The sequence below is a fragment of the Vulpes vulpes genome, chromosome 12 (assembly GCF_048418805.1).
Source record: "Vulpes vulpes isolate BD-2025 chromosome 12, VulVul3, whole genome shotgun sequence".
NCBI classification, from domain to species: domain Eukaryota; kingdom Metazoa; phylum Chordata; class Mammalia; order Carnivora; family Canidae; genus Vulpes; species Vulpes vulpes.
The window spans coordinates 1,680,131-1,699,990 of NC_132791.1; the positions used below are offsets into that span (position 1 = coordinate 1,680,131).

A 19,860-nucleotide genomic window follows, 5' to 3' on the forward strand; every position below is an offset into this window, starting at 1 on the left:
TCTCATGAATAAATAAATAAATAAATAAATAAATAAATAAATAAATATATATATATATATATATAGATATCCCAGATTTCTTTTGTTCAGTGTTACTGTGGTATACTTCTTTTCCATTCTTTTACTTCATCTTTAAGTAGTTGCAGGCATCATACAGTTAAATCTTGCTATTTTTTGTATAGTCTGACCATTATGCCTTTGCTTTGGAGTTTGATTCTTTTATATTTAATTATTGATGTAGACGGATTATAGCTACTGTTATGCTGTTTGCTTTCTATTTATATCATCTGTTCTTTGTTCACTTTTTTTGGTTTACTTTCCTTTTTTTTTCATTAATTGAGCATTTTCTATGATTGTGTTCTAGGGCTTATGGTATACATCTTCAACCTATTACATTCTATCTTCAAGTGATATTACATCAAATCACATACTATACAAAAACCGTGCAAAAGCATACTTCCATTTCTATTATCCTGGCTTTCATGCTGTTGCCTTCACAAATTTTTCCTTCTATATATGTTCTAAACTCCACAGAATACTTCTAACTCGTCTTGTTTTAACCAGACAATTTTCCTTTAAAAATCTTTACAATTACAAGGAAAAGCAGGAGATACACAAAAACTGTATGATTTATTAATTTTAAAATTTATCTTCTAGGGCATGACCTTGCATTCTACTTGATATAGCTCAGTTACCTTCACCATCTTCGTCTTCAACCTCCATGACTTGGAAAATTTTGAAGGCCCCTTTTTATTTTTTATTTACTTGTTTTATTTTATTTATTTTAGAGAGGGGGAGGGGCAAAGACCGAGGTGGAGGGAGAGAAATGTCAAGTGGACTCCTCGCTGAGCATGGAGACCCATGCACCCAAACCCAGGACCCTGAGATCATGACCTGAGCCAGAATCAAGATTCAGACACTGCCGACCGAGTGACCCAGGGACCCCAAGGAAGGTCCCTTTTAAAATAGTGGTCTTGATAGTACTTTTGATTGTGCATCCCTAACAGTTAAAATGTCATAAACATAAACTCCTATATATGTACTTATTCACATTGCTACATGTATACAGTATATTCGTCATCACCTACATGCATAAAAAAATAAACTCAGAAAGACGAGAAAGATAGAAATATAATTCCAGTATTATCTTCTAAAAACTGCAAATGAATTATCTTTGCATCTGTAAGGTGTATATTTACCCACCATAGAGATCACTTCTCTCACATATAAACTACTATAAAATTCAGCATGGGCAGGCCAGGTAACCTACTTACTGTGTTGGCATATGACAACTCAAAAGGTCACAAAGTTATTATTCACATTTTGTACATGAAGAAACTGAGGTTTAGAGAGGCGGGATCAAGGATAAGGTGCACAGAAGAGTCCAATATAAATGCAAGTGTACTCATTCTGAATGTAAGTAACTTCCCTTTGTACCACTGTGCTCCATCCTTTGGAAATGATACTTCCTGCCAGATATATATGGGTGGCATTATCAAGTAGCCTAATAACTACCATTAACTCAAAAATCCTTCATAATATGATGAAAGCCTTAGTTACCAAAATAAATCACATAAAATATTTCATTACATTAATACTACTTAATGATGATAATCATAACCATGTTAGGATATACAGAGATGACACTTACTCCTGTGTTCCTATAACATTTGCTCTGAAGTCTCTCTTTCATTTCAGGTCTGAGAAAAAGTGAAGTCAGTGGGAATTAACTTTGCATTCCCAATTAATAAGGAGAGGTGTAGGGTGGGAAAGTGGGCCTAAGAAAAATGGCAGAGGGAAATGGGCGAGGAGGAGGGAGGGGGAACATTTGGAGAATAGAAGAATCTTTGGGGGAAGTCCCAAATCCCAGCTTCTATCCACCTGGTAATCATATAGAGCAGACAGTGAAAGACTGGACCAGATTCAGTCACTGACCTGGAGATGAAATTCTCCATTTTCCATTATCAACTCAGCCAGAAATCCACTCCCCCTGGAGCCATACTTAGCCAACTTGCTATCTCCCTGTACCCTGCCTGGTTCATAAACACAGATACAGGCATGGAGGTGCACAGACCCAGCACTCTCTTCCCAAAGGGCGAACTATTTTTGTACAGCATCAAGCAGAGTGCAGGGGCCAGAAACGGTTGTAGTAAATAAAATAACAATATTAAATCCTGTTCGCAGTCCTGTGAGTGATGGGTAGAAGGAGATAAGAAGAGAAGACGAAGAATCAGGGCTGAAAATCTTCCGCCTGCTAGCAAGAGTAAAGTAAATATGTTTTGGGAAGTCGCAGTGCGAGGTGGGAGAAAGGGCTTGGGTTTCCACGGTGGGAAGGCTTGAGGTGATGCTCCTGGTCGTACCATTTCCTGTGGCTGGATTTTTTGCATTATCACCTCAGCTTTACCGGACTCAGTTCCTGGACCTTCCAAATGGGAATTCACCCAGTGGTGCTGCCGTAGACTTGTTCTGGATATAATGTGAGAATAAATATGAGCGTGTTTGGTTTTAGCATTTATTATTTACTCTCTGCTCATTCTCCAGGGTCGTGGCCAAGTCGCTCTTTCTGATCACTGTGCTACCTTCATCTAAAGCGGCCACCTCCTCTTCCAAAATCCTTTAGGACAGTTAGTAGTCACATTACAAAGAGTAAAATGAAATGAAAAGAAAGAAATTAATTATAATAACATTTTATTAAACTCTATAGGTTAAAAATACATCATTGTAGGGGCACCTGGGGGCTCAGTGGTTGAGCATCTCCCTTCAGCTCAGGGTGTGGTCTCGGGGTTCCAGGACTGAGCCCCGATCAGGCTCCCTGCATGGAGCCTGCTTCTCCCTCTGCCTGTGTCCCTGCCTCTCTCTCTGTGTGTCTCATGAATAAATAAATAAAATCTTTAAAAAAGTACATCATTGTCAACATGTAGCTAATATAAATATTATTATGGACATTTTTGGTTTCTTTTCCATATTCTATCTTCAACATATGGTGTGTCTCTTACGCTGACCGCGCATACCAATTCACACTAGCCAGATTTCTAGATCTCCATTTCTCAACAGCCACATGTGGCTGGCTACTGCTATTTCCAAGAACTAGTCCAAGAGAAGACAACTTGCCTCCCTTCTGCGGCCTGGACGCTTTCCTAACAGTACTCGTGAGTGGCAACAGCCATTCAGCAGCCCGGAAAATACTCTGCAATACCTGCTCGGTGTTGGAGTTTTAATCATTTTAACTATGTTTCCTGATAGCTGGGGTTTAAACATCGGTTTGAAAATGGGAGGGAGTGCAGTGCAGGAACTTGACCTTTAAAGGTTATTTTAGCCCTGATCCCGTGCCCCATGGATACTTTTAGAGGCATCCTCAGGTCCCTCCGGTAAATAAAGCCGGGAAGACAGAGAGCCAGACCAGCGTGGAACCCCATTGCCCTTGTTTTACGATGCAAAGACGTTCAAGGGCTGGAATGCTGCTGGATTCCAAGGGATTCTGTTTGTGCAGCATGAATGCAGATGTGCCCAAGTGTGTAAGACCCTCGCTCAGTCTACCGTGTCCTGAATCTGGCAGGCTCGCTAAGGCATGGAGGATTATGCAGTTTAAATTGGATGAGAGGGTGACGGTTGTTAAAGAAATATCATTGACAACAACAAAAATCAAAAACAAAAATAAAACAGGGACTCCCTGATTCACCAATGAAATAACATGTTATCTCGGGTCTCCAGACTAGACCAAAGATCTAGAACCAGACGGTCTCCGCTGAATCTGTTCGTCCTGACGTTTCTTAGCTACTAATGTGTGGGAAAAGGTGCCTGCGGATTTGGAGCAGCAGAGACACTCTGGGAGGGGCCTGGATTCCCCTCTGTTTCTGCAGAGGCCTGTGGGTGGGGTCCAGGCTGATGGTAATTCAGGAGGCAGAGAGGCCCCCTGATCGTATCTTCGGTTGATGGCAATTTCCCAGGAGACAGTTGTTTGCACAATGAATCCTGGGCACAGTCAAATAGGATGGCAACTTAGAGGGGTGTTTGTTTACAGAGGAGGAATGCAGCTCGAATTCCAGTAGACGCTGGGAGAGCAGAGGAATATCAACACAGCTCTCCAGGAGCACATGCAACCCGGCTTGAGCTTGTGAAGAACAGGCATAACTATTCCAACCTGAAAATAATGCATGCTGCAAGCCCTAAAAATGGGTTGGGAAAACACTTCCCTGTCTCTTCCAAGCTTCCAAGCTCCATTTGTGAAAACAGCAAGAGGAACAAGGAACTGAGCCTGGTTCTGGCTCGTTGATCAAGGGACCTCGCAGCCAGTCTTGTCTATAAAATGTCAACGGGAGATGAAGGGTCCCTTGCTCAGGGAACCCATTGGCTGCCTTCAAAGAAGATCTGCAAAGCAGGCGGGACATAGCGTGGCCCACCCTGGGAGGCCGGTCAGGGCTTTGGGGAACAGCCATTGCTGGAGCACTTATTGGGTGTTTTTCCAGCATCTAGGTTCATTTCAGTTTACAGATTATTTTTTTTAACAGAATGAATCGTAAAATGTATAAACAAAACTTTCTCCTCTTACTTATTTGCTTTGCCTTCTCTACTGTATATGGGGAAAAGTGGTAACACTGTAGCTACTGGGGGGAGTATTTTCCATTATTCAGCTAGTTCATAACCCACACACATGCACCAAGCAGAGAACATGTTCTGGTTGCTCATTTTGTGTTAGATTTCCTAATTTTTGTATCCTGAAAAAGAAAAAAAAAAAAAAAAGGAGGAAAACGAAGATGGGATTAGGTGTTGATGAACCTACATGTTTTTTTTTTTTTTTCATTCAGTTACTCAATAGACACTTATTAACTGCATGCTTTGTGTCAGATGATACCCTAGGTTCTGGGTTTTAATCCTCAGCCCACCATTTCAAAACTGTGAGGCCCAGGTCACTTTCTGAACTTTAATTCCCGTGACAATGAGATAGACACAATCTGATTTCATCCTACACTGGATTGAGAATTAAGGGTGTCAGGCATGATGCAAGAGGAAATGTTTTCCATCTTCACTCATTTCTCTGAACTAGATATTATTGGGCCAGTTATACATATGAGGAAAGCAAGACTCAAGGAGACAAAGCCATTTGGCCCAGTTGAACTAACGGCAGAGGTGGGATTTGAACCCAAGTTTGTTTGGCTCCAAAGATTATATTCTCTATCGTGATGTGAAATTCTTTGTAGCCCCCCAGAACTATTCTCCTGTGATGTTTTATGATACATCTGATTTCATACACAAACCCTAAATATCTCTCTGGGATCTTAGAAGCTTTATGACTTCTTTTACCAAAACCAGCTTTTAGAAGGTTGAAGATGATCTGTAGGCTACAGATTGGATCATTATCATCCTCCAGCCCATCTTCCTCCTCCGTGGAGCTGAGACCTGGGCATCAGAGTATATGCTCCACCCGGCTCTGGGTCTGTAGTTCCTGGATGTGATGCAGCAGGCGGCCACATGCCCGGGAGAGGTCCAAACGCATACTGGAGCTCGTAGAGTCATTGGCCAGTAGCTATGAAAGGTACTTTGAGATGTTTTTGTTCAATCTTCTCAAAACTGAGGCCCACAGACGTTAAATAATTTCCTTAGGGTCCCGTATGAGTGTAGATACTCCAGAGTAACAGAATCTATTGTACGTATGAATTGGCTCATGGGATTATGGAGGCTGACCAGTCCCAAGATTCTGCAGAGGTGGCATGCAGAGACCCAGGAGATCAGATAACGAACGCTGAAGCCCAAGCCTGAAAGCTGGAGAACCAGGGGAGCTGATACTTCACTTGGAGTCTGAAGATAGGAAAAAGCTGTGTCCCCATTGAAAGGCGGTTAGGCAATAAGGCCATGTCTTATTGAGGGGGTTAAATTACCTTTTTGTCCTATTCAGTTCTTCAACTGATTGGATAAAGCCGACCCACATTAAATAGGGCAATCTACTTCACCCAGTCCACTAATTTAAATGTTAATTTCACCCAAAAACATCCTCACAGAAATACCCAGAATCGTGTTTGACCAAATATCTGGACTCCATGTGGCCCGGTCAAGATGATACATAAAATTAACCATCATCAGGTCAGATCATTGGATGAAAAACCACAAGGAGAACTTAGGCCTCTAGATTACATTCTTGGGTTCTTTCCATTTACATGCTGATTTAGTAGATCTTTCAACATATTGATGAGACATGGCCATCCATGGACTTCAAAGATACCAATATATCAAAGAAACTGATACTGATCAAAGCATGGGAAAATGACATGTGGGTTATTATTAACTGTTTTTTAAAATATTTTTAATACATAGATACTCAAATTATGCTCTGTAGTCTACTGAAGACAGGGAAGAAGAGACCAAAAATAATCTAGCTTCTATTTCCTAACAACACGCACTCTCTCCTATTCTGTGTGATGCTTGTGAGTTTGGGCATGTAAAGCCAAAATGAAATAAAATCAATTTTTACTATATTTAGTGATGTTTAATAACATCATTAAAATATTTCAAAATTAACTGTGATCACTGAATTGTAAAATGTGTAAGGTTCAGCAGTATTAGCCAACTCTCTCTGATAAGGTATTTTGGGATTCTCAAACAACCCTGAGGAAAATGTAAGGAAAATATTATCTGCATGTGGAAGGTGAAAATGAAGGTTCTAAGAAGTTTCTGGAACACCAATGATGAAGGTGAACATACTGAGCATGCCCAGTGTTTTCCATGTGAAAGTTTTAAAAATTACCTGAAATTTAAAATTACTTGTGTGTGTGTGTGTGTGTGTGTGTGTGTTTTCCTAAGAAAAGCTAATGTCCAGATATGACTAGGGTTGATTGGGTTGGCTATCTGGACGTTTATTGTCTTCTCTGTATTTCCAATAACAGCACCCCAGTTTTCTTTGAAAGACCCACTTTTTAAAAAGATTTTATTTATTCACGAGAGACACAGAGAGAGGCAGAGACACAGGCAGAGGGAGGAGCAGGCTCCCTGCGGGGATCCCAATGCAGGCTCCCTGCGGGGATCCCAATGCAGGACTCGATCCCAGGACCCCGGGGATCATGCACTGAGCCGAAGGAAGATGCTCAACCACTGAGCTCCCCAGGAGCCCCGAAAGAGCCACCTTTTCTCCCTTAATCCACGTGGTTGAGATGATACAGAGTCATGTCCTGGATTTGGAGCATCAGGGGACCGTGATGGAGATTCCACAGTTGGGAACACAGCCCTTTCCCAGCCAGGGGGACACGATCTCAGAACTTGGCTGGGACCTTGGGGAGCCGTTGGCTTTCGTCTTCCAGCTCTGTGTAGGCCAAGTCTGCCCCGGGGTTTAGCCAACCCAAAGGGAGAAAGAACTGGGAGGAGCAGGATGAGTCCTGAGGACATGGAGACCAACTCAAAGTCAGTTCTACATCTGCTTTATTTTCAGTTTCATGAACCAACAAATTTCTTTCTTTGCTTCAGCCAGTTTCATATGAGTTTCTTGTCATTTATAAGCAAGAGAGTGCTAATTGATACAGCGAGTTTGATTAACTACTCCCATTCAAAGCCCATCTGAATCTGTTGGAACCCCCTGGAGTGTGTAGCGATCCTGCAAGATGATTAGCATGGAAAAGTATATAGCTTGGTTATATCATGGTCTGATTATTTAACAGTGTTATTATCAGCGAGATCTAACACAGGCAAATGTCCTAGCAGAGGAAAACAATGACTAAATTCATTAACCATGGCTTTGTTTACCTTCTCCTTGTTTAATCAAACAGGCATTAATTTGTTTCTCGGGATACCCGTCCCTGGTAAAGCCATTGGTGCCCACATATCAAGGAAAGAGGGTTTGATATCTGTGAATTTCTGGATTCCATAAATATTGTATTTTTCGGAAGCAGCAGCAGGGACCCAGGCTGCGTAAACAATTTTCTGTGCTGACATCTGTAATAAAACACCGAGAATGATAAAAGTTGAGCAGTGCTTGACCTTCAGGGTAGAAAGGTAAAGGTATTCTTGATTCACAATTTAGGTAATTCTTTCCATTTGATCTTGCCATCAGACGGGCACGCTTTTATCTCTAACATCTATAGAGGCCTTCACCTGTCTCGGGAAGAGAGCAACGCAGAGCTGACACGTAGGTTTCATCTCTCATGACAAATCTAACTGATTGGTAGTTGTTGCCTAGAGGGCTGTGCTAAAAAGTGTTTTGGGGCATTGTGGGAGAAGGTTTCAGGATCAATTAGCAATGGCTGCCCCAGGCAAGAGATGAACAAGAGGTTAACAAGGAGGAGACACCAAGAGATATTGACAGTCTAAGAATATCTGGTGGTTTGAAACAAAATACAGATTAATCAGCTAACCTCGAGCTAATTGCAATAGAAAGCAATTATGAACGGTAACAAAAAGATGCATTTATGTTATAAAATAACCAACCATACCTTCTCAAAGACAGAGCCCCTGACCCTGGGGGGAAAATGCACTGATTTGCCACTTTGATATCTCTTCCGACTCAAGTAGAGGAGGATCCAGTCTCTGTGTTGCAGTTTTGCAAAAGTGTAACCCAGCATGACTGAGCACAGAAGAGCACAGCAATTAAGAACACAGATTTACAGGCCTGGGTTCCAAGCCAAACTTCAGTTCTCACTACGGTGTATTTGTAAGCAAACGGTTCCACCTCTCAGATCCTCCGTTTCTTCATCTACAAAAGATCAGAGCAATGTATCAGCCAGGATTCTGTTGCCATAGATAACCTACAAGATAACTCTGAGTCACAGCTCTTTGTGAAGTTTATTTTAATTTACTTAATTTATTTTTAAAGATTTTTATTTATTTATTTGAGAGAGAGAGAGAGAGAGCGCACAAGCAGGGGGAAGGACAGAAGAGAGGGGGAAGTAGACTCTCTGCTGAGCAAGGAGCCTGATGTGGGACTCGAACCCAGGACCCTGGGATCATGACCCGAGCTGGAGGCAGACACTTAACTGACTGAGCCACCCAGGTGCCCCAGTTTACATAATTTATTAAATTTTACAATATTTGTGAAGTACTTAGCAAACTTGCTTGTGCTGTATAAGTATAAAACTAGTGGCAAGTAAAAACAACAAAGAGAAATAGCATTACAACGGGTATCTTTTCTGTTTAACCCAATCAGAAATGTAACTTAGTCAGCATGTGTCATGTATGGGGTACTCACGGTGTGGAGGACACACGTGGATTGGGGTCTGGGGAAGGTTTCACTGTTTAAAAGGACAAATATACAAAAAATGCCTTGTGTTATCCCTTTTCCTTGAAAGACCTCTACTTAGAGGTGGTAGGAAATCATGGTTAAGTACCTTGAATTATGAGCTCAACTATATGAATTCAAATATTAGTTTGGTGCCTACTAGCTCTTTTCTCATTGAAAATGATAATCATAACATCTACCTATTGGGATTTCTGTGAAGATTATATGGGTTACTACCTGGAAAGTCATTAGAGAAATCCATGCCTGAAGTAAGCACTCAATAAATGCTGTTATTAATAATTATGTAATTCCTGTTTGGAGGTATAACACTTCTAAGCATGGCACTCATCGATTGAGGCTTACTGGATGTCAATCTTCATGATAAATGCTTATCTCATTTAATCATTACAACAACCTTATTGGGATAAATGTTACTTCCTAATGAGACTCTCTTCCCGAGGGGAATGGTCTATTCACTGCTATAGACCAGATGTCTGGTTCAGAGAAGGTGCTCAATAAAAAAAAAAAAAAAAAAAAAAAAAATGTCTGGATAAGTTATTCGATCTTCATTTGCCAAATGAGGACATTGAGACTTGTAGGGGTTAATTTTATATGCGTGTAAGTTTCTTGGTAAGGCGAACTGTGTGTCTTGCCCAGATATGCTGATGCCGGGTCCAGGCTCAAAGTCTGTTTGGCTTTGAAGTCTGTTTCTCATAACCACTATGCTCACCAACATGAAAAAGATTAGTGTCTATTCACACCTCAGAAAAGCATTATGTCGCCAGATCAGAAGACCATCTTACTGAGAGCAAGCTGTGGGGCCGATGCAAACTCATTTTCACATCTCCCAACCCCAATAATCATAGTTATCCAGATGGAATTAACTTTGAAATTATATATCAACAGAGCAAGGCTTTATATAGAAGTCACTCAATGGATTAGCTTTGCAAGCTGAGGGGGAGAGATTTCTCATTCTCTAGGCTGGGAGGTATTTATGAATGGACGTGAGGTAGGCTCTCAGGGCTGGAGATGCAGGATAGCAATCCCCAGGGGCTTAGCACCACCTGATCAAGCAACACCAGAGCTGAAAGGGAGGACCATGGATTGGATCTAAGTGCCTAATGTACAGACTATGTTATTGTTCTATTGCTGGGCAACAAATTTCCATGAATGTAGTGGCTTAAAAAACACCTATTCATTGTTTCGCTGTTTCTGTAGGTCAGAATTCCAGGCGTGGAGTGACGGGATTCTTCACTCAGGGTCCGGTGAGATTGCAGTCAAGGGGTCAGTGATTGTTACCTAGGGCTTGACGTCCTCTTCTAAGCGCACAGGTTGTAGGCAGAGTCCATTTCCCCATAGTCGCAGGACCCACCCACATCCCTGTTTTCTCGCTAGCTATCAGGTGGGGACTATTCACAGTTCCTAGAGACCATCCGCTGTTCTCTGCCACATAGTATTAGGTAATCACCAAAGCAGTGACTCATCGTATTCACAGGTTCTCCCCACATTGAAAAGGGGATTATACAAACACAAGGGTCACTGAGGGTCAGCCTAGAATTCTGCTTACCACGTGCATTGAGAACGCGTGACTCTGAAGGACAAATAGACTTACTCTGTCTGGGGTACAGGGCTTATTAGAGACAGAACTGGATTAATGGCTACTCATCTGGCTCCAAGTTCATCTCTCTACTTTGGTCCCTGTAAATCAAATATTTCAAAGTTCTGCATTTGAAACTCAATCATGTTGATTTATGATGCTACATTAGTCAGGATACACTTGGTAGCAAGTGACAAAAACTCTAATCAAACTGGCTTAAATGGCACGGAATGTTATTGGTTCACAGGGTCGACCATCGGTCCGTGACTTCGAGCATCTCTGGATCTATTTTGTAGGTAGGTGTTCCTCCTTGTTGTCCTCTTCTCAGTCGGTTCTCCTCGTTGTGATGACAAAGGTAATTGCCAGAACTCCAGGCTTGAATTCCACCGGATAGTTATGCACGTTATTATTATTTTGCTCTTAGGAGTCCTTTTTTCATCTTGGTTCTAGTAAATGTTCTGGAGCTGATTCATTGTACCACTCTGAGTCAACACCCATCAGCTTTGATCATGTGCCCTAGAGCTAGGGGGTAAAATCAGCACCTTTCAAATCAAATGAACTGAGAAATGCAGAAGGCTGGTTTCCCAAAGAAAAATAAAGGGGCTGTTATCAGAAGAGGAACGTGGATGTGAGGCTGGCAAAAGCTACCAAGAGCCTATGTAGGGCTCCCCCTAGTGGGATGTGGCAGAGAGTGAGAGCGGGGGTAGGGCAAGCCTACCAGGAAGAGGGACGGTCGCGCCAAGAGAGAATAGAGTGGAATAGATTTGTCATGAAACCACCAGAATCATGTTCAACAGAGAAACAGAGAACCGGTAACCAACCTCGATCATTTTGAATACCTGGGCTAAAGTCACGATTCTGTCACTGCAAGGTGTTACCCACCTGCAAGTCATACTCAGTCGACCCTGCTGTCTTCCTCTAGGAAGTGGGGCTACCTGCCATGCCTACTGCATCATTCAGTCATTGCAAAAATATAAGGCTCCGAATAACAAAGTAAAACAAGGGAGAAACCATATGAGATTTCAAAAGGGCTTACATATGCTGAATTATTAATTTAAGTAGAATATTGAAATTTGCAATAGGGATATTCCTTGAGCCTAAGCCAATAGGATAGTATTTTTCTGGACACCTTTTGTAAAGTCCTTTTTAGAAATCGTATGCCACCAGGGAAATAGCCTAGGCGGGCTCAGGCCTAAGGAAGCCGGAACTTTGGAAACATGAGAGGGAGGGAAGAGACAAAGAGAGAGAGAGAAAGAGAGGTGTGCCTAGCGAAAACAGTTTGTATGTGCTCATACCTGGTTTCTAATGGTTGGGGGATCCTATTGGATGACAAGGAGACCAAGGGTGTCAAGGTATTAGTAGGTAATGCAAGGCTCCAGAATATCCGTGTGTTTACCAAAAGAACATAGTCAATAGACGGGGACACTAAGATCAAGGTTCACATGTGCAAATAAGCATCAAAGGCAGAGAGTAAAGAGTATTGATATAGTTAAAGATTGAAGGGCTTATGAAGAACTCCTGGACTCCTCTTTACTCAATAAACGTGTAGGATGGTCTCCTCCCACGTAAAGGACTAGGTGTCACAGTGACTATGGGCTTGGAGTCTGTAGCAGTGTGGCTTGGGTTTGAATGCTGGCTCCGGTATGTGACGCTGGGCAATTTGTTGAACCGTCTCAGTTGTCCTCACCTGAAAATGGGAATAATAATCATAACAATAGTACTGATATCAAGATTGTTTGAAGGATTAAAATAAATAACGTTTGTGAAGCACACAGAGCACTCCCTGGGACAGAGCCGATGGCTAATACATGTTCACTAAATTGTTATTTACCAAGATCTCATCCTAAAGATATCTTTCGTGCCTATAATTTTTCATCCTAGCTCAGGAAAACATATATTAAACAAATACCACCAATAACTTCAATCACAATGATTATACATGTTATGAAGGACACATTAAGATCTGCGAGAGAGCTGGTAGCAGGGGACCTGCCTTGGTCTAAGGTCAGGGAAGTGACATTTACCCTGGCCAGTGATGGGAAGTGGCTTCTGGTAGAGGCAACAGCTAGCACGAAGTCCTAGGGGCATTAAAGAAACACTGTCAACTCTACTAATTGGAAGGGAGTCAGTGTGGTCGGATGGAGTGAAGGGGGAGACACGATATTAGGGAGAAAGATCACGCACAGCCTTGTACAGTTCGTGATAAAATTTGTTTTACCCTAATTGAATTGGTAGAGGATATGACATGTAAACTAAATGTTTAAGAATGGGCCAGATTCAGTCATACAGAAGTGAAGGGTTGCTAGAGAGAGAGAGAGAGAGAGAGAGAGAGAGAGAGAGAGAATACCAAATGACATATGGCATTTTTATTCAATTAGCAGATGCTCATAAAAACCTAGATGGGAGACGTGGAAGGCCTAAATGTTGCTCATACATAGTAATCACTCAATAAATATTAGTTCTTATTAATGCAACTGCTTTTAAAACAAAGTAAAAATAGCTCTTGATAGGTGCAAAATATTATACCTCATACAGAGGCAAATTTTCTCTCCTCTTAGCTCTTGTGGCATTTCCCGTAGACTCTGCATGTGCCAGCTACAGTCTCTGGAGCATTGCGAATATTTAGGGATAAGTACGGGTTGGCAATGGACGTCAGACTCCTAGAAAACGGAGGCCAGAAAAGATATTCCTTTCTGAATCTTGTACACAACCTCACCTTCAGTTGGCACTTAGCAAACGTGGGCTCTTTCTGCAGTTGTTCAGTCGGTTCTAAACCAAAGTACCCCAGATTAAGGGATTTTAACTCCTTTGAGGTTTGACAGAAGTAGTAAACTTAAGCTTTTGAGGCAGCGGCAGGTGGCTCAGAGTCCTGCACAAATAGGTTTAAATCTTATCTTTATTTAAGGAGGGGGAAGTGAAACCCCCATTTCATCACCGAACATTTGTCTATATTTCTTGTCTATTTCTAGAAAAAGGCTGTTTGCCTACTTTTTGGTTTCCCTGTTGGTTTCCCCATTCCAACTTCTCAAGCTCAAACCTAAGTGGAGCAACCTATAAAATCTAAGGTCAGGCCGGAGACCAGAGAAGTTATCTACTCTAGAGGCTCTAAAGTTGGGGTCCATGTACAGACATTTATGAAACAGACAGGCAAGAAGGAGTTCTATGAAATTCAATGCAAAATTTTGTGGGTGTTTTTCTAAGTATACGTTCCATAAGAGAGAGGGTCTGCAGTAATTGTGAGGTTCTAACAACTCTAAAGGCATGATCCAAAGCTTGTCAAATCATCATGTCGGGAAGACTCAAAAGGAACTATCGCACTGTCACATTACACGTCCTTAGGCAAAGGTTCCATTCTAGTATCACCCAAGATCTACCGTCGGGAAGTTCTTCCTTAAGTCTACCCTCATCCTTTGGCACCTCTTCCCCCATGCAAGCCCTTGGTAAATTTAGTGGAAATAGCAAACAGCTGCTCACCAACACCCACCCCAAAGAAAGAACAAGACATTTCTCACATATCTCAAGCTGCCTTAAATGTTCTTTCTTTGGCAAAGAAGAAAAAAAAAGAAATATATTTTTGGCCTCTAAACCTTTTCCCACCCGTGTGTATTTCTGTAGAAATGTTATCCATATGGTTCCGATTGCTTTCTCCATAAGTCATTAGGAATGCTTTGCACTGAGAACTTTTCTGATGACCAGGGAGTCTTTGGAGACTTTTAAAAATGGCTCTCTTAGCCTTTCTTCATAGAAACAGGGAAGCTAAACATAGCCAAATGCAAATGAACTAAGACCTGGAAAGGTTGGAGTTTTATTCAAAACCCAGGAATCATAAGGCTCGGGTGAGTTTTAAATCTGCCCATGCAAGGCGTTTGCCTCCTTCTCCAGGGACAAGAATTGATAAATACTCCATTGGTAGAGAGGATGCAATGGTCTCAGCCACTTAAGTTGATATTTAGGCATAAAATGTGGTGACCCCATTAAATTCTAAGCTCTTCCAGTCACCCCGAGGCTTCTCCCATTACTTCCGGCGGACAAAGTAAAGACCTAAATTTGGGTGTGGAATCCCTGACTCCATCACCTACTAGCTAGCAATACCTTGACATGCTGCTTAGAGTTTTCAAGCTCCAATTTCCTATGATGTAAAAATGGGGTCATATTACCTAGCTCATACCTCACAGCATTTTGAGAATTATAAGAGATAATTTAGGGAAGATCCAAATGAAATGTCTAGTGCATGGGGAAAGTCAAAAATTCTTTTTCTTTCTGTCTAATAGGGGTTGGAACTGGGGTGGGGGTGGGAGGTTCTATGCTTCCTGAAGGAAATATTGACTATGTTGAGCAAAGGAGAGGAAGATAGGAAAATGTTCCAGAGTGTTACGTCCCCTCTTTCTAAGGCATCAGGACCACAACTCATTTTTGGGAAATTGATTAAGAGAGAAGAGCTATGAGGAATCGGTCTGCACTTTGGTCGTCCTCGGAAGCTGCCTAACGAGGTTGTTTCAGACTGATTTCAGAACTGCATTCCCAGCAGGGCTGCTGTTGCCTCCTCTCACTCAAGGAGGCATATCTGAGCTGGAGAATGATGGAGGAACAGAGGGAAAGGGAGGAAAGAATAAAAGAAGGGCTGGGGCAGAGAGAGAAGAAGAGGAGAGAATGAGATGAGAACAGGGAGGAAGGAACAGGGCACAGCAACCTGAAGCTTCGTGCTGAAATGGATGGGAAGTGTGTGTTGTGAGGGTTTTCCTTTGTGCTTTGAATCAAAGACAGAACTGTCTCGGGGACCAGTGTCCGGGATCTGAACCCGGGCCAGAAGCCCTAAGGGGGGAAAAAATTGTCCAAGCAGAAAGGGAGAAGTTTCCACCAGGAGGAAAGCGCTCCCTTGGTCCCAGTCCCAGGGGCTGGGGAGCTGTCCGTGGTGCTGACCGCACGTCCTTGGGACCAATGTGCAGGAGGGGCCAACGCAGATTTGCACACCCTACTGCTCCCCTTTTCTCTGCCCCACCCCAAGTTCTCAGTCCTGCACTGCCGAGACTCATTCTGATTAGCACACTCTCCTCCTCTCTTTTTTTCCTTCCCTCCTTGTCAATTAATCCTCCCCCCCCCCCTCAAGTTCTCCAACCCTCACTCAAGAATTTCTTTTCCATTTTGTTTCAAGACTTTTCTAATTAATTCGGGAGCGCCTAGACTCTTCCAGCCCCCCTCCCCCAAGTTATCAGGTCTCTTTCCTATGACCCCCTGAATAATCATAACGTGAATAACAAGAACAATGAGAATACAGGTAACACGGGCCTTCACTAGGTGTCAGGGAGTATTCCCAGCGCTTTTATATAAATTAACTCATTTAAATCTTACGCCAACCATGCTAGCTAGCTAGGGGGGTTATATCATTCTATTACACAGATGGGAAATTGAGGTTTAAGAGGTCAGTAATCTGGCCAAGATCACGGATGGGACTGTAACCCCCCTAGAGCTGACCCTTTTACAGAACCTGGGTTCCTTCACATTTTTTTTTTCATCACCTTTCCCTTACTGGCAGCTTCACTGATGTTACCTACCCTGGCCTAAGCTTGCAGGGACTAGCAATCTTCATTGCTGATTTTTTTAAAAAATATATATATTAGAAGCAGCAGCAAAGTAAGCGAACACACAGAATGTGTACCGCGTGAGAATTCAGACCCTGCGCGGGCCTTCTTTGCAGGGAGAGGCCCCCGGGTCAGCACCCAGAGCCTGCGCCTCGGGCCTAATTCGGAGTCTTGGGTTCTGTGCATTAATGCCCTAGCCCCCCACCCCCCGCCCCGTACCCTCACCCCTTGTCTGCCTCTGGTGGTATAGAGGGAACTTTGCGTCCCGTCAGCTTCTCTCCTGCATCCTGCCCACGCAGAGAGGCACTTGCTTAATTCCGGGAGGTTATGTGGGCTCATGCCTCCACGTACAGGGAAACAAACAGTCTTAAAGACTCGGAGAGGCCCCCGGATACACACGGACCCACACAGGCACCTCCCCAGACAACACCACACTCGCAGAGGCGCACAGACGCCCTGGCACCCGCTTCCCAGGAGGGCTCCGGCGCCCGCGCTGCGCATGGCCACGGGCACGCTGGGGAGCAGCTCAGCTCGCTGCGGGGTTTGCGCACATGTCCCCGGGCCGCGCCACCCTGTCCGCAGGCCCAGAGGCTCCCCAGGGGCTCGGCCTGGCGCCCCAGCCGCCCCTCCCTTGGAGAGGGCCTGCCCCTGTCCCCTCCCCGTCCCCCTCTGCCCCTCTCCCCCCTCTGTCCTTCTCTCCCCCTGTCCCTGTCTCCCCCTGTCCCCTGGCCCCCTCTTCCTCCTTCTGCCCCTGTCCCTCTCCTCCCTCCCTCTCTCCATCCCCTCTCTCCCTCTGCCCTTTTCCATCCCCTCTCCCCCCTCTGCCCCTCTCCATCCCCTCTCCCCCCTCTGCCCCTCTCCATCCCCTCTCCCCCCTTTGCCCCTCTCCCTCCATCCCCTCTCCCCCTCTGCCGCTCCCCCCGCCCTTCTCCATCCCCTCTGCCTCTCCCCCTGCCCCTCTCTATCCCCTCTCTCCCTCTGCCCCTCTCCCCCCCGCCCCTTTCCATCCCCTCTCCCCCCTCTGCCCCTCTCCATCCCCTCTCCCCCTCTCCCCCTCTGCCTCTCCCCCCGCCCTTCTCCATCCCCTCTCCCCCCTCTGCCCCTCTCCATCCCCTCTCCCCCCTCTGCCCCTCTCCATCCCCTCTCCCCCCTTTGCCCCTCTCCCTGCATCCCCTCTCCCCCTCTGCCTCTCCCCCTGCCCCTCTCTATCCCCTCTCTCCCTCTGCCCCTCTCCCCCCCGCCCCTTTCCATCCCCTCTCCCCCCTCTGCCCCTCTCCATCCCCTCTCCCCCTCTCCCCCTCTGCCTCTCCCCCCGCCCTTCTCCATCCCCTCTCCCCCCCTCTGCCCCTCTCCATCCCCTCTCCCCCCCTCTGCCCCTCTCCATCCCCTCTCCCCCTCTGCCTCTCCCCCCGCCCCTCTCCATCCCCTCTGCCCTTCTGCCTCTCCCCCGCCCTTCTCCATCCCCTCTCCCCCCTCTGCCCCTCTCCATCCCCTCTGCCCCTCTGCCTCTCCCCCTGCCCCTCTCCATCCCCTCTCTCCCTCTGCCCCTCTCCCCACCCCCCCCGCCCCTCCCCTTCCTCTCTCCCCCATCTCCCCCTCTCCATCCCCTCTCCCCCTCTCCTCCTCCTCGTCCTCCTCCGCCTGAAGCTGTACAAAACCCTCCTCCGCGGGGCCGGGCCGCGCGCTCCGCCCCCCGCCCCCGCCCCGCCCCCGCCCGGCGCCGCTCCCCCAGTCCCCGCCGCCCGCCCGGCCAGGCCCCGCCCCCCGCGCAGCCCGGCCCCCGGCTCCCCGCCCCGACACCGCGGCGCTCGCGGACTCCCCGGTACAGTCGCCGCCGCCTGGCTCCGGGTCCCCACGGCTGCGAGCCCATCGCGCGCGGGGGGCAGGCGGGCGAGCGCCGGGGAGCCGGGGAGCCGGGAGGCCGGGGGAGGAGCGACCGCCCCCGGGGCCGGGATCCCTGCCTCCGCGCTCGGGGCCGCCGAAGGGGACTTGACGGCTGAGCATGAGCCAGGCTGCCGGGAGCCAGGTCCCCGCGCGCCCGCAGTCCCCGCGCCGCTCCCGGAATGCGCGCTGGCCGCCGCGCTCTCCCAAGTTCCCCGCGAGCCGAATGACGGGCGTCCTCCCGCAGCTCCACGCCGGGGCCGGGCGCTGAGTCCAGGTAAGGCGGCGCCGCGCAGCCCCTGCCCGGCCCCTGCCCGCGGCCCCTGCCCGCAGCCCCTGCCCGGCCCCTGCCCGCGGCCCCTGCCCGGCCCCTGCCCGCCGCCCCGCAGCCCCGCCGCCCCGCAGCCCCGCAGCCCCGCAGCCCCGCCGCCCTTGGGGCGCCCCCGCCGCGCACCCCCGCGCCCCCCCCGCGCCCCCGCGCCCCCCGCGCCCCCGGGGCGGCCGCGGGCCCAGCAGCGGCGTGTGCGCCCCCCGCGCGCTCCCGACGTGTGCGCCGCGCTGGGAACTTGCTGTGCCGCCGTGTGCGAGTGTGTGCGAGTGTGTGAGCCTGCGTGTGCGCGCCTGTGTGTGGGGGGGCACCCGGAGGTCCTCTAACCTACTTAGGGCGCGATGTGCGTGCGATGCTCGTACGTGTGTGTCTGGATGTGCGCGCTCGCGTGTCCTCCCGGTGAGGTCCCTCCGGCTTCCATGGACCGGGGTCCTCGCCACAGGGTCACGTACCACCGGGAAACCCGCCGCCGTGCGCCCGGGCTCGGGGCCCGGGGTCTGGGCAGCCTTGGGGGGGATGAGGAGGAGGAGGGCATCCCACTTACCCCAGGCTTGGCCCCCTCGGGGGAAGATGCCTCCAAACGCTGGAGACCCGCTGCGCTTGGACTCACCGGTTAATATGAAAAGGGAAATGGCCAGACCCCGAGGCAATGACACGCTGTCACTTTAAATTCCACACTGGGCAGGCTCCAGGATTCTGATGGGAATTTGGAGTCACTGGGCAGTGGGTGACAGAGGAAGGAAGTGAGCGGTGGGCTCCTTCTGTGGGGCTTGGCAAGTCTGGGATAGAGCCTGCCCTACCCCTCCGCTTGTGAGCCGGAGAGCAAAACAGCACACCTCCTGCTCCTGGTGCTTTGGGGAGGATCTGGGCAAGTTTGCATGGACCCCCCCCCCCCCAAAGGGAAAGGCCGGAAGAGTCCTCAGGGACCTGCTCATCCATGGTAGTTACACAGGATCACAGAGAAAATCTCATGGTGGGGGGGGGGGCGGGCAGCTCTGGGTAATATGGGAGGAGATGGATGGGGCACTTCCCTAAGACATCCCTCCTTCCCGACCCTATTTCGGAGAGGCTTGGGGAGCCCCAAGACAAGCTCTCCCTAAACTGTGCCTCCCCATGGCTCCATTGGAGTTGGAGGAAATGGGAGAGCAGAGAGCATGTGCATGCATGTGTGTGTGTGCATGTGCGTGTGCGTGTGCGTGCGTGTGTTTCGGTGCTGGGAGACCTCTACAATCTGCGAAGGGTTGTGGGTGGGGAACTCAGGGCAGAATGTGGCGGTAAT

At 47.1% G+C, this 19,860-nt stretch overlaps 1 protein-coding gene and 1 long non-coding RNA gene across 3 annotated transcripts in view; one reads left to right on the forward strand and one right to left on the reverse strand.

Moving 5' to 3' along the window:
• Window positions 1-7,390: 7,390 nt before the first annotated feature.
• Window positions 7,391-19,705, reverse strand: LOC112923101 (uncharacterized). The gene is made up of 3 exons (XR_003235602.2): window positions 19,126-19,705; window positions 8,415-8,674; window positions 7,391-7,917 (listed from the first exon to the last, which is right to left on the reverse strand). It is a non-coding gene; the product is annotated as an uncharacterized lncRNA (long non-coding RNA).
• The window catches only part of BRINP1 (BMP/retinoic acid inducible neural specific 1), a 169,155-nt gene continuing 167,467 nt past the window's right edge, over window positions 18,173-19,860 (forward strand). Inside the window, exon 1 of one of the 2 annotated variants that reach the window (XM_026002841.2) lies at window positions 18,173-18,530. The gene's annotated coding sequence lies outside the window, so the exon portion shown is untranslated. The remainder of the gene's footprint in view (window positions 18,531-19,860) is intronic. The other variant, XM_026002840.2, reaches the window with a different exon arrangement.